The 14,784-nt window shown below is 33.4% G+C and overlaps 1 protein-coding gene and 1 long non-coding RNA gene across 2 annotated transcripts in view; one reads left to right on the top strand and one right to left on the bottom strand.

Annotated features, from left to right (window-relative positions):
- Nepl16 (Neprilysin-like 16) overlaps positions 1–14,784 on the bottom strand; it is a 1,095,435-nt gene that overhangs the window by 73,610 nt on the left and 1,007,041 nt on the right. The gene's annotated exons all lie outside the window — the stretch shown is intronic.
- LOC138858971 (uncharacterized) lies at positions 3,344–3,999 on the top strand. Its single transcript, XR_011398009.1, has 3 exons — positions 3,344–3,419; positions 3,484–3,679; positions 3,737–3,999. It is a non-coding gene; the product is annotated as an uncharacterized lncRNA (long non-coding RNA).

The following is a 14,784-nucleotide window of genomic DNA, read 5'->3' as shown; positions in this document are numbered from 1 at the left end:
ACACCACTTTTTGTCTCACTGCACTTCTTTTTTGTCACAACACTTTTGTTTCGCTTTTGTTTTTAAGATTTATTTCAAATCCAATAGTGCTTTTCTGTGAGGCTCGAAGCACCATGACTATTTGTATACCCAATTTTATGGGGATAGCACCGTGGTATTCATACTAAATTATAAAATAAAAATATTTGTTTAATTTTGTGAATAATTCCATAACGTCACTAACAAAAACGTATATTTTTAAAATTATGACGTTTTTATTTCGGTATAGTTATTAAAAAATGGATTTAGACGAACGCGGCGGCGAGAATCCAATCCAAGAACCGTACCAAAATTTAAAACAAATAAAGTAGCGCGCAGGATCATTGTCGTACTCGAATGAGTTGAGTACCATGATCCAGTTCTTTTTGTTAGTTGCTGGTGTGGGATGTGTTTGTCATCGTGTGGTGTTCTCGGATCTTGAGTGTAGTGGTGGCGTCGTGTGGAGTGAGATTCCTGAGCTATATCGCTTAAATTTGCACAGGATAAATCATTTTGACACCTCTACCGACAGTGTGAAAATAGTTTAAATCAGATGATAACCACCCCCACTCCCCATATAACAGTATTGATTAAAACTAATAGTGCGATAACTCATTAAATAAACAAGTCAGAGACTTTGATTATTCGAACTTCCGGGTGACTTTATACCACATATATTGGCCGATATATTAGATATCTCAAGGAAAATAAGAAAGCGTGTTTTACTCATAGCAGTGTATTTTTGTGCCTAAAATGGATAAATTGGGCGAAAAGCTGACCAAAACTAATATCAGGATTTTCGAACAGCCGACTGACTTTATTCCATATGATTGGTGATGGGAGGAGGATATGAGGGAGCTGAATAGAACCCTGGGAGCACTTTATTAGTCTGTGGCATGTTAATAGTTTGTTAAATTGGCAAAAATATTGGGTTGGCAACTAAGGATTTCACTCATAGATGGCTTCAGTTGATTTTTAGGTTTGCTGGGGTAGTTTAAATGTAAAAGACATTTTGTTATTTGATAGTTGGCGTTCGTTGAAAAATGGAAGATCAAAAGGAACATTTTCGTTATATTTTGCTTTTTTATTTTCGCAAAGGGAAAAACGCATCGCAAGCTCACAAAAAGTTATGTGCTGTTTATGGCGACGAAGCCATAAAAGAACGGCGGTGTCAAAATTATTAGATTGCAGAGAAGCTTCAGGTATCACATACATGTATTAAAAATCACTTACAACAACTTGGCTATGTTCAAAAACTCGATACATGGGTTCCATTTTAAAAACGAATGATAACTGGCGATGACAAATGCGGAAAAGATCGTGGAGCAGGCCAGGTGAACCAGCTCAAACAACATCAAAAGCTGGTATTCATCAAAAGAAGGTTTTGTTATCAGTTTGGTAAGATTATAAAAGAATTGTCTACTTTGAACTCTACCACCCAACCGAACGATCAACTCTGTTGTCTACATTGAACAACTAACGAAATTAAACAATGCAGTTGAAGAAAAGCGGCCCGAATTGATAAATCGAAAAGATGATGTATTCCATCATGACAATGCAAGGCCACATACATCTTTGGTCACTCGGCAATTATTATTGGAGCTTGGTTGGGCTGTTTTGCCACATTGACCGTATAGTCCTGACCTTGCACCATCGTATTACTTTTTGTTTCGATCTTTACAAACCTCCTTGAATGGTAAAAATTTCAGTAATGATGATGATGTCAAATCGTACCTGATTCAGTTTTTTGTTAATAAAAACCAGAAGTTTTATAAACGTGGGATTATGATGCTGCCTGAAAGATGGCAAAAGGTCAATGATCAAAATGGGCAATACACTACCGAATAAAGTTATTTAGTTCCATGAAAAAATTGTCTTAGATTTAAAAAAAAAAATCCGCAATTACTTAGTTGCCAACCAATCGGGTCAATACCACCCTCAACTCCCATATACTGCTTATAATAATTTTCGCTTTTCTATCAAGTTGTATACCAAATATGTCGTTCGATGTCCCCAGTATACCACATATAATGACTTCCGTCTTTCCAGCGGACTTTATACCATTCAGGTTGGTCAAAATGTGATATTTTAATGAAATTAATTGGACAAGTTTTCTTAAACGCTATGTAGTTTGGAGCTGAATTAACCTTGGTCAAAACCTTATATCTCTAATACAAAGAGTTCCGATCCTCTGGTTGACGTTTTCCACATCAACTCAATATATGTATATTAAATTTAGTCTTTTCGGTCGAGTTAATATCACATCTCATTTGAAGATATAATAAAATTTTTAGCTGCCGCGAACTAATATTTAACAATAAAACTGAGTCTAAGGTTATGGCCTTCAATATAAGTCAAGAAGATACCAAATTTGTTTTACCACCACCTGAAGGAATTTACTGGACTTTAATTCTTGAAAGTTGCAAGAGAACAAAAGGTTCGGTTACACCCGAACTTAGCTCTTCCTTACTTGTTTAATAATGTATACCACCACAAAGGCTCGTAGAAGTTTTGCTCTTGTCCAATATACCGGTAGTGACAGACCGTCCCACTTCAATGCAACGAGCACAAGCGAGGAGGAAAAATTATGTGGAAAGGAAAAGGATGGGGCTTCTTGCCAATCTATACGAAACACAGATTAGTAAAAAGATTATTAAATTGTATTATATACAAAGAGTTATTAGAAATAAAAAAGTTGGCATTGTTTCAAAATCAGGTGAGAGGAGCGTATTATTTTGTAATAAATACAGTAACTAGTCTTACCTAAGAACCAAATATTGCTTTGTTTAGCAAATGCCCTTTTAATCGTTCAGATTAAAAACGAAAGCGTCGTGATTTGCACCATAAACCGGTATTCAAAAAGCTTAAAATTCTCATAAATAATAAAATACTTCGATAATAGATATTGCAATTCTTTTCATGTAAATGATGCCAACCAACCATTATTTTTACGTATAAGGCAATCTTTGAAATGTTTTGATCTTCTTCAGTAATTTGGTTTTTAATCTACTGGTCATAAAGAAACAGACAGCTCTTCAAACACGTTTGTGGAAATGTTCCTTCTTTATTATTTAGCAGAAAATAAAACGCTTCCTTATTTATACGAAAATAACTTATGAATCTTCAACAAACATTATTTGTAAATAGTTTTACATCCCTGCAAGCCACGACTAACCACTTTCTCCGGAGGTTTAACACAATTACACATTTCTTCTTCAAGCACTTACAGCAACGCATATTTTAGGGATATTCCTTTTTTAACCAATTTCGAATTTCCCAAAAAAAACAAAACTTGCTATATAATTTTTGTCATATTTGTCATTAATATCAATAGAAACATCCCAAAACGGAAAATATCAAATGCAACAAGTCACTTGCAAATGCAACACCACACAAGGAAAGTAAGTTGAGAAAACTATGTGTAATTTCGTAAATATATATTTTATTAATTAATATATTTTTTAGTATAAATAAAGTAGTTCATCTATCCAACTGTGGATCAGACAATGCTTTCTCCAGTGCCCTACATAAAAGGTTCAACAGTTTTACGCTAAATTGAAGATTTACTGGGAAAAACTCAGGTCTTCGAGCCATTCCTACGCAGCTACATTCAAAACCGCTAATCGAAATTGATTGTGACTTGTGGTTTAGCCATGATGATGTACCTAAATGTAAACATTTATGCTTGAATGTATAAGAATAAATTTTTTTTTGAAAGCATTTTCAGATTCGATGAATCACTTGCTTGTCATGATGCTTCGAAAAAATTATCGAAATTTTGGAACACTAGTCTACTCCCAAGGTACGTTTTCAGTTTTTGAGTTTAGCCATGAGAGCAAGTGAAAGTGTCAATAATGAAATGATGGCCGTAAATGCGTACATCATCAAAAAGATTCTTACTTTTTTATAAATCGATAAACTAATGTATTATCGGGACGCAAAATTATTTGTATTAAATATATTAATGTTAAAAATATATGTCTATTAATCTAGTATGGAAGTTTTAATATTTGTAACTGAGTTGATAAGAAAAAAATAAATAATTTCAAAATTTTGTTTAAAATTTTAAAAATATTTTTTATTAGGAATCCGAAAATGCAATACTTCGTCAGTTGACGATTAGGGAAATTACAGCAGTTCAGCTATATATTTTTTGTATGACACTGCTGAATAAGTGCATGGGATGTATGATCACTTGTACCATATACTTGTACGTACGTATAAGGAGAAAGTAGTGCAGATTGTCACGACGCCTAAGGTTAACCAGTTTAAGGGTTTGAAAACATAGTTTTTCACTAGTTTTTTAATCACTTTTGGCTGGCAGGGATATACACGAAAAAACATGTTTTTCGAAGATTAAACTTAGATCTCTTGTAGCATCATCATAGTATTGACAGAAAAATGTTAAAAATCATTGAAATAAGAGGACAAGGTAGATTATGTAATTTACACATTAAACTTTGATCTTTTGTAGTATGATCATTGAAACAGGAGGAAAAGGAAGATTATGTAATTTACAAACCATAGTTAATAGTGATGCTTGATGTATATTCCATTCGGAACTTTGAAGGCATATATTTCGATTTTGGATGCTAACTCTGAAAAACAAGCTACACTGCTTTTCTCCTTAAGACTTGGCCTCCCCTCATGAAAAAAATTGATTTTGTTTAATACCCTAGTGCTTTACAGTGTTATTAATCACGTTATTACGAGCAATAACTGAAAAGGATTGTTTTAATATTTCCTTTAAAAATTTTCCGCTTTTTAATTATCTGTAAAATCTTCATTTTTTATGTGGCCAATGTATAATATACACCAATGAAACTTTGAATGAATTTAGTTGATAATTTTAATATTGTATAAGAGGGTACTAGAAATATTGATTTTCAGAATGTTTGGTTTATATAGATTTAATGGTGAGATGTGTACATTTAACCTATAGGCTGGGTTCCCACTTTTAAAATAATCTATACCATACAAAATTACAGTTTTTTATATTAATTTGTAGCTCAATTATAAATTTTTCACCCCATCTGCAATACCAATCTACTCAGAGCGCTATGGAAGTTTCATTCAGACATCTTACCTTTTAATCCAGTATCGCTGGCCGGACAGACAGCTATCCGGAATCAAACTCGTCTTCATATCAATTAGATATACATCTATCTCAATTAGTTTAAAATTACAAACAACGGTTAGGTGAACGAAAGCACTTGAATACTTGAAAGCAATCAGTGAGACGATAAGAACCAAAAATTTTTCAAAACTTTACAATGGTTTCAATTCTTTATCAGTAAGTTTACAGGAAATATTTATGTTGAAGTTTAATTGGAATGTTACCATTAATGAAGTTATATACGCTAATTGGCGAAAGACAGTAAGTGCGTATCCTGGAGCGCTACTTTCTCAATTTCTCAACTTGACGAACTAGGAGCAGGAAAAGCAGTTGTCGCAATGGTTTTTAGCTTACGACTTTACCATTGGTTTTACTTATCATCCTATTAGCCTATAGTACTAACAAGCGCCGTAAGAGCAAAGTTTACATTGCAAAAATAATCATACTAAACGTATTTTTCTCAAGCAATACGTGGATTTCTCCTCTTATAGCGGGGTAATAGTTAGTTGGTAACAGCAACATGTAGAGCAAATCTTCCTGCAGTATGGGAAACAATAATAACTAAAACAGAATAACATACTGCAATACTAGTACTGCAAGTACGATTAAAATTAATTGTATTGACTCACTCGCCTTAATCGGCGAGTCTTACCTTATAATAAAAACAATAAAAAAGTAAGGAAGGGCTAAGTTCGGGTGTAACCCGTTATACTCTAGCAACTTTCAAGAATCAAAGCCCAGGAAATTCCTTCAGGTGGTGGTAAAACAAATTTAGTATCTTCTTGACTTATATTGAAGGCCATAACCTTAGACTCAGTTTAATTGTTAAATATTAGTTCGCGGCAGCTAAAATTATATTATATCTTCAAATGAGATGTGTATAGGTATGTGATATTAACTCGACCGAAAAGGCTAAATTTAATATACATACATATATTGAGTTAATGTGGAAAACGTCAACCAGAGGATCGGACCTCTTTGTATTAGAGATATAAGGTTTTGACCAAGATTAATTCAGCTCCAAACCACATAATTTTTAAGAAAACTTGTTAATTTAATTTCATTAAAATATGACATTTTGACCAACCTGAATGGTATAAAGTCCGCTGGAAAGACGAAAGTCATTATATGTGGTATACTGGGGGCATCGAACGACATATTTGGCATACAACTTGATAGAAAAGCGAAAATTATTGTGAGCAGTATATGGGAGTTGAGGGTGGTATTGACAGAATTTTACCTATTTTTGCCAATTCCACATACTATTAACATGCCACAGACTAATAAAATGCTCCCAGGCTACCTCACATACCATCACCAACACCAATATACCTATATGGAGTAAAGTCAGCCGGATGCTCGAAAATCGCGATATTTGTTATATGAGGGCTAGGGCAAGTTTTCTGCCGATTTTATGTTTTAGGTACAAGAATGTACCGTTATTAGAAAAACATATTTGCTCAATTTTATTACGATAACTAACTATTGACCGATATATGCGATAGTAAGTCTGCCGCAAGTTCGAAAAGCTGACACACAGACCTATTGTTATTAGAAAGGATTCTCCTCGAATTTTTATTCTATATCTTACACATTCACCGATATTTTCGGTACCTGGTGGCCTGAAAAGTTATGGTCCGATTTTTTTTAGACTTGAGTTGGCAAACTTTAAAGGCACTATTTATGCAAATTTGTATCCCGATATATTCATTGGTTCATATTTCAATTTTAAAGAATCAGAAGGAATATAAACTTGTGTTATATTAGCAGTAGTCGTGTTTGTAGATCGATTTCGCTCATTTTCGCACTAGGCATGAAATGGGTCTAATATTATCTTAGATATAGGTGTTCACCCAAAGGTGGGCGGTGTTACGTCCAATTTTCAAACCGACTCCTATAAAGCTCGATCGTACCATTTTATGTGTAATATTCACACTTTCAGTAGTTTACCTATTTTCATAATGTGGTAAAATGTAATGAAGAAATTTGTTTTTGGAAAATTTGGTAATATAGCCTATATGGTTTGCGAAATATCTATATATATATAAATGAAACCCGTTTCCCGTTGTCACGCCATAACTTGAGAACGGCTAGACCGATTTGGCTGTTTTTTTTGTGGTTTTCTAATACTCTATAGAAGGTTCTTACGGAAAAAAAAATGAAAATAGTAAGAAAAAGTCTCTCTGAAAGAGCATCGTTTGTTCGGAAATGTGGTTAACTAATTAAATTATCGCACTAATTTACTAATTTTTGAAAATTACTCGCCACCATTAAATGTACTGACTTTGACGGTAATATTAATAATACCAGTGATGATTTCATTTAAATGTAAGTATTTAATAATAATAAAATATGTATACTATGAGTTATATTTCAGAACTCAGTATACAAACTTCGCATATCCTATTAAGTAATCTGTGCTAATCTGACACACATAACCTAACATAGCGCTAACTATAATTTTATTAAGTTTTTGATAAAGTTTGTTTTGTTTTAAAGACTAAGAAGTTTGTTGTTTGCTAATAAGTGTTTGTTAATCACGGTAAGTTCACAGCTTACTATCGATTTTTGGTAACTTTTGATGATTAAACCATATTAAAATTTCGTATACATGGTTAAACAGAAAATATAAGGGAGTAATTTTTTATTTTCAGTTGAATTTTCGTTTTTTAAACTGCCACCAAGCAGACGTAGAAACTTAGGCCGCAGAACTCGAAATACTGCAAGTCAAAGATACAAGTATGTAAGAGCAAATGAAACTGATGAGCAACGCGAAGCTCGAAATGAAGTGTTAGCTATAATATTTATAACTTATGAACGGCTTAACCGATTTGGCTTTAAATTGGTGAGGAGATAGCATAGAATCGTCTATTTTAAATAATTCGCTACTGTTGTTAATGTGAATGAAAACGTAAATTATCTAGATATATTCGGAATGACATCACATAATCTTTGGTTGAAAATTATTCAGAGATATTTCAATTCACCTCAATTATGCAACGGTACAACTTCGAAAATCAATATTAAATATTATTGTAGCAACTATTTTGACTGGAAAATTTAATGGAGAAATGGTCCTCTTACCACGTTTTCCAATGATATTGTCAGAACGTATGTTACAAATAGAGCTTAATTAATTGAATTTGAAAATGTTTATAATTAAAAACTATAAATATTATTGTTAAAAATTAAGAACGATAAACCTCTTTCATTATTTCAAACGTTATGTACTAACAACTTTGAAAATTACTCATTTGTTTCATACTTGAATATAAAATTAATAAAATAAAACAATCAACATATTATATTTTATTTTTATTTGTGTTTAATAACAAATCGAAGGAATTTACAATAGTATTAATCATTTTCAACTTTATATAATATATTATATATACCTTAGCCACAACAACGCGTGGACAAATTCCATCTGATTCCCTCACTTTCCGGTATACAAATCAAGAAGCAGTTAATATATCGGAATAAAACTTTGCACGAATGGTGCTTTCAAAATATGCCACCTAATGACCAAAAATTGTGCAAATCGAACCCAAACTGTGGAAGGCCCTACGTACCGAATATGTGAACACTAGTAACTATAGTTGACTTTTTTATGAAAATATAGGTCAATGTGTGAGATATACATGTAATTGAATTTCAGAGAGGATCCTTTCTTGATACTAGTATGTCTGTATGTAAAATATGTGTTGAATCGGGTCAATACTTCACTTAGCCCCCGTATGCCTAAAATAAAGATATTCGAACTACCGGGTGACTATACCACATATATTGGCCGATATATTAGTTATCTCAAAGAAAATAAGAAAGCGTGTTTTACTCATAGCAGTGTATGTTTGTGCCTAAAATAGATAAAATTGGGCGAAAGCCTGACCAAAACTAATATCAGGATTTTCGAACAGCCGACTGACCTTACTTCATATGATTGGTGATGGTATGTGAGGTATCTGAAAGAAACCTGGGAGCATTTTATTAGTTTGTGGCAAGTTAATACAGGGTTTTTCAATAAGAGTAATATAATTTAAAAAAATGTGGAAAACGGTTGGCCTCAAGGGCCATCCCTGCAACTTCCCTCTAATTTCATACGCTAACGTTCAAATTTCGCTTTTTTCACTGCTTTTGAGCTCTTCGAAAGTTTTCGTTTTCGATATCTAGCAAGTAAATCAACCGATTTCGACCCGGTTTGCGGCAAACGATGTGTTTCTTCAAGGTTTAGAACTGATTAGTTTTTGGTGTCGATCGGTCAAGTCGTTTGGACGATTTTTCAAAATTTTTATTTTTGAGATTTCTTGAAATCTACTGGTCCGATTGGGTCCAAACTTACACGAAATTCAAGTGCAATGAAACCCTTTGGAATGCCGTTTAGTTTATTCAAATCGGTTGAGCAGTTTAATAGTTATAAGAGGGTCACATACATCCACACACACACACATACATCCACACATACATACAGGCATACGGACATCATCGTAGAAATGTTCGGGGAAGCTTCCTCGACCCTCAGAACGTCGAGATCTGTTGAGAACTCGATTTTTGCAAAATGGGGTGAAACCAATATCTTCCCGATTTTTAGAAAATTTTCCATTTTCTTAGCGGGAAGTTAAAAAGCACCTACTAATTGTTAAGGAAAGTCAAGTTTTTTATTTTATATGAAGTACAATACAATCGATACAATTAAATTCTGAATATAATATCATTCAAATGGCCTCCATGACTTCTTTTGTAAGAACGAATTCGATGAACTTAATTTTCGAGTACTTTTTTCACTAAATCAAGTCGTATGTCATAAATAGCACGTTCAATATTGACTCCTAAAGCTTTAAGAGAGATGGTTAATTGCCTGACTGCCTATATGACTTCAAATAACCCCACAAGAAGTAATCTAATGGTGTTAAATCACATATTTTTAGAAGCCATTCAATGTCACAATTTCTTAAAATTATTAAATTTCCAAACTTTTCTCGCAATAATTCGGTTGTTGCACGTGCTGTGTAGCACTTAGTTCCGTCTTATTGGAACCGGATGTTGTCAAGCAACTACTTCCAATTTCGTCCATAAAAAATTGGTTATCATTGATGTATGCCGCTCTTAATTCACAGTAACGGTGTCACCAGCTTTATTTCGAAAGAAGAACGAACCGATGATTCCACCAGACCAAACACCACACCAAACTGTCAATTTAAGTGAATGTAATGGTTGTTCATGACATCGACAGTTTTCTTTATTTACCGCAGCGCTCAGATGAAAATGAGCCTCATCGGAGATGGCAAAAGCGCACGAAAAGTTGCAATTGGAGAACGATTATTTTGATAATTAAATTTAATAATTTGTAAACGTTGTTCTTGCGTATATCTTTCAATTATGAAATTGCAAACATGGCTGAGTACAATAAAATATAATTACAGGTCATGACATGTTAAAAATGGCCGAAACGGCACTTAGAAATCATATCATCCAAACAGATAACATCAGGTCAATACTACCCCCACTCCCATATACTGCATACATTGTATAATAATTTTCGTTTCACTAACAAGTTTTATGCCAAATACAATATGTCGTTCAATACCTCCAGTATAATGACTTCCGTTTTTTCATCTGACTTTAAACCGTTCAGGTTGGTCAGAATGTGATATTTATATGAAATTAAATGGACAAGTTTTTTTAAAAATTGTGTGTGAATATTAAACAAATAGGTCTAGACTTTGGTCTAAACCTTATATCTTTACAATAATGAATTGCGATCGCGCTAGTTGACGTTTTCACAGCAACTCATTATATTAAATTTAGCTTCTTCAGTTGAGTTTATATCCCATATATCTCATTACAAAATGAAAAAAAGTAAAATATAGTAAAAAAACTAAGTGAGTCTCTGACCTATAATATAACTTAATAAAATAACAAATTTGATTGTAATCCATTTACGATTTCGTGGAATAATGAGTCTTAAATTGTTTGGGTGTACTTGAGAGCACATTTTTAAGCAATTTTATTAATATAATATATAACTCATTGAACAACATGTTCAGCATAACGTTTGTTAGAATAACGAAAATCAATATATGTAGTATTTGGGAGTTAGAGTCATTCGTAGACTAAATTCACATATTTTCGGCATTAACCTATAGTAGATCCAATATTATACGTGCACATAATTTTGCTAAGATATCTTACATACGTTTTCACCCGATTTTACTCATTTTAGACACAAAGATGCACCATTATAAGAAAAATATAATATTTAATTAATTTTATTAAAACAGCTCACATATTGGCTGATATATGCGATATAAAGTAAACCGGAAGTTCGAAATCTCATAGATTAATCGTTATTTCCGGTATAAGGTTAGCACCAGGCACTGGGGTCCCCGTATTCGGTAACTGAGGGCGTGAACAGTCATTGTTCGATTTTGACAATTTTTAGACTTGACATGGTATACCCCAAAAGCCCTCTTTGTGCAAAGTTTTGTCCCGACACATGTATTCTTCAGTGCTTGATTTTTATACTGGAAAGTGTAAGTATCATATGGTATTTAAAATTGTGCTTTATAAGTAAGCGTGGTTGTAGTCCGATTTCGCACTGTAATATGGGAATGTTAAAATAGTCCTATGTGTCAAATTTATAGAAATTAGTTGAGTAGTTTCGGAGATATGTGATTTCACGTAAATGTGGGCGGTCCACGCCCATTCTCCAATTCTGACAACGGCTTCTATAAAATCCCCTTGCACCATTTCGAATGTAAAATTTAATGTCTCAGACGCATGTAGTTATTGACTTATTTTACTTTTAATAGTTTTTATCAAAACCCGTTATATGGGGTGTGGGGGGGGTTATCATCCGATTTCATACAATTTCACACTGTCAAAGGAAGAGTCAACAATATTTTATCGGTGCAAATTTGGATAATATAGCTTAAATGGTTTAGGAGATATATACATTAAACTTATTGGGCCATGCCCTCTTTTCAAAAGTTTTTTCAACAATAGAGTATCCTCCCCAATGCAATTGTCTTTACCAAATGATAAGTTTATATCTTAATTTCGTGTTATTCTTTCAGGTTTTCGATTAATGGAGGTTCGTGGGCCGTGGCAATGGTCCGGACAGACAGACAGACATCCAGAATTTAACGCGTCTCGTTATTCTGATCATTTATATAGTATATATATTATATAACTCTATAGCTATCTCGATTAGTTTATGTGTTATAAACAACCGTTAGGTGAGCAAAGCTGTTATACTCTGTAGCAACATTTGCAAGAGTATAAACATATAATAGAATACGTTTTATGTTTTATTTCCTTATACAATAAGTAAGTGCTAGCGAACAACATGGGTATCAAGAATAATATTAACCATCATATAAGTAAGTCAAGGCAATATTTGAAAAGCAAACTAAAATATATTTGCATCGACGTGATTAAAGTAAGTAAACATTTTAGTATATTTGAGGTATACCTGATATATTCTGCGAAATTATTGCACATGGTGTAGTGTCAAGCCCAAAAAAGCCGATATTCGAAAATAATCATTAGGAATGTGAATCTATGGTTAAAAAATATTATTTCCAAAATAGCCTTATATTATATTAACTAAGCCCTAAATTAAGATACAAAACTGTAATTTGTTGCAAGGGATCGCAGTGGTAAGGGGCACTTGTAGGCTAAACATTTTTAAACAGTGGGTGTGGCCTTGCTTTCTAAATGGCTAAATGTAAATATCTCCCGAATCACTGAGGCGATCTCAACCTAACTCGCTGAGAAGATGTATGTTTAACATTTCTTTATACACTTTGAAAATGGGGAAAATCAAATTATAACCACGCCCACTCCCCATATAACGGTTATGTTGAAAATTACTATAAGTGCGATAACTCAGTGAATAAAAGAGTCACAAACATTCACAGCCAGGTTAGAAGGTGAGGGCTTTATGGAATCTTTAAGGTGAAATCTATATCTCAGGAACTACAAGACCATCTACAACCAAATTTGGTGTGTGAGGTTACGCCTACTTCATATATAACAAACTTTTAAATTATATATGATTCTTTCACTTTACACAGTACAAATCAAACATCACTGCGGTTATTAGCGTAAAACTTTGCACAAAAAGTGCCCCCACAATATTTAATCTAATGCCCAAAACTTGTCGAAAATAGGTCCAGGCACCAAATATGCGGATGTGCCATATACCTATGTGTATTTTTTTCTTTGCAACACCACTTTTTGTCTCACTGCACTTCTTTTTTGTCACAACACTTTTGTTTCGCTTTTGTTTTTAAGATTTATTTCAAATCCAATAGTGCTTTTCTGTGAGGCTCGAAGCACCATGACTATTTGTATACCCAATTTTATGGGGATAGCACCGTGGTATTCATACTAAATTATAAAATAAAAATATTTGTTTAATTTTGTGAATAATTCCACAACGTCACTAACAAAAACGTATATATTTAAAATTATGACGTTTTTATTTCGGTATAGTTATTAAAAAATGGATTTAGACGAACGCGGCGGCGAGAATCCAATCCAAGAACCGTACCAAAATTTAAAACAAATAAAGTAGCGCGCAGGATCATTGTCGTACTCGAATGAGTTGAGTGCCATGATCCAGTTCTTTTTGTTAGTTGCATGTGTGTGTCATCGCGTGTGGTGTTCTCGAATCTTGAGTGTAGTGGTGTCGTCGTGTGGAGTGAGATTCCTGAGCTATATCGCTTAAATTTTCACAGGATAAATCATTTTGACGCCTCTACCGCTAGTCTGAAAATAGTTTAAATCAGATGATAACCACCCCCACTCCCTATATAACAGTATTGATTAAAACTCAATTAAATAAACAAGTCAGAGACTTTAATTATTCGAACTTCCGGGTGACTTTATACCACATATATTGGCCGATATATTAGTTATCTCAAGAAAAATAAGAAAGCGTGTTTTACTCATAGCAGTGTATTTTTGTGCCTAAAATGGATAAAATTGGGCGAAAACCTGACCAAAACTAATATCAGGATTTTCGAACAGCCGACTGACTTTATTCCATATGATTGGTGATGGTATATGAGGGAGCTGAATAGAACCCTGGGAGCACTTTATTAGTCTGTGGCATGTTAATAGTTTGTTAAATTGGCAAAAATATTGGGTTGGCAACTAAGGATTTCACTCATAAATGGCCTCAGTTGATTTTTAGGTTTGCTGGGGTAGTTTAAATGTAAAACACATTTTGTTATTTGATAGTTGGCGTTCGTTGAAAAATGGAAGATCAAAAGGAACATTTTCGTCATATTTTTCTTTTTTATTTATGTGCTGTTTATGGCGACGAAGCCATAAAAGAACGGCAGTGTCAAAATTATGAGATTGCAGAGAAGCTTCAGGTATCACATACATGTATTGAAAATCACTTACAACAACTTGGCTATGTTCAAAAACTCGATACATGGGTTCCATTTTTAAAACGAATGATAACTGGCGATGACAAATGCGGAAAAGATCGTGGAGCAGGCTAGGTAAACCAGCTCAAACAACATCAAAAGCTGTTATTCATCAAAAGAAGGTTTTGTTATCAGTTTGGTGGGATTATAAAAGAATTGTCTACTTTGAACTCTTACCACCCAACCGAACGATCAACTCTGTTGTCTACA

The sequence above is a fragment of the Bactrocera oleae genome, chromosome 2, assembly GCF_042242935.1.
Source record: "Bactrocera oleae isolate idBacOlea1 chromosome 2, idBacOlea1, whole genome shotgun sequence".
Lineage (NCBI taxonomy): Eukaryota > Metazoa > Arthropoda > Insecta > Diptera > Tephritidae > Bactrocera > Bactrocera oleae.
The sequence above is the reverse complement of the archived record's forward strand: the minus strand, read 5'-3'. Positions and strand labels throughout refer to the sequence as shown.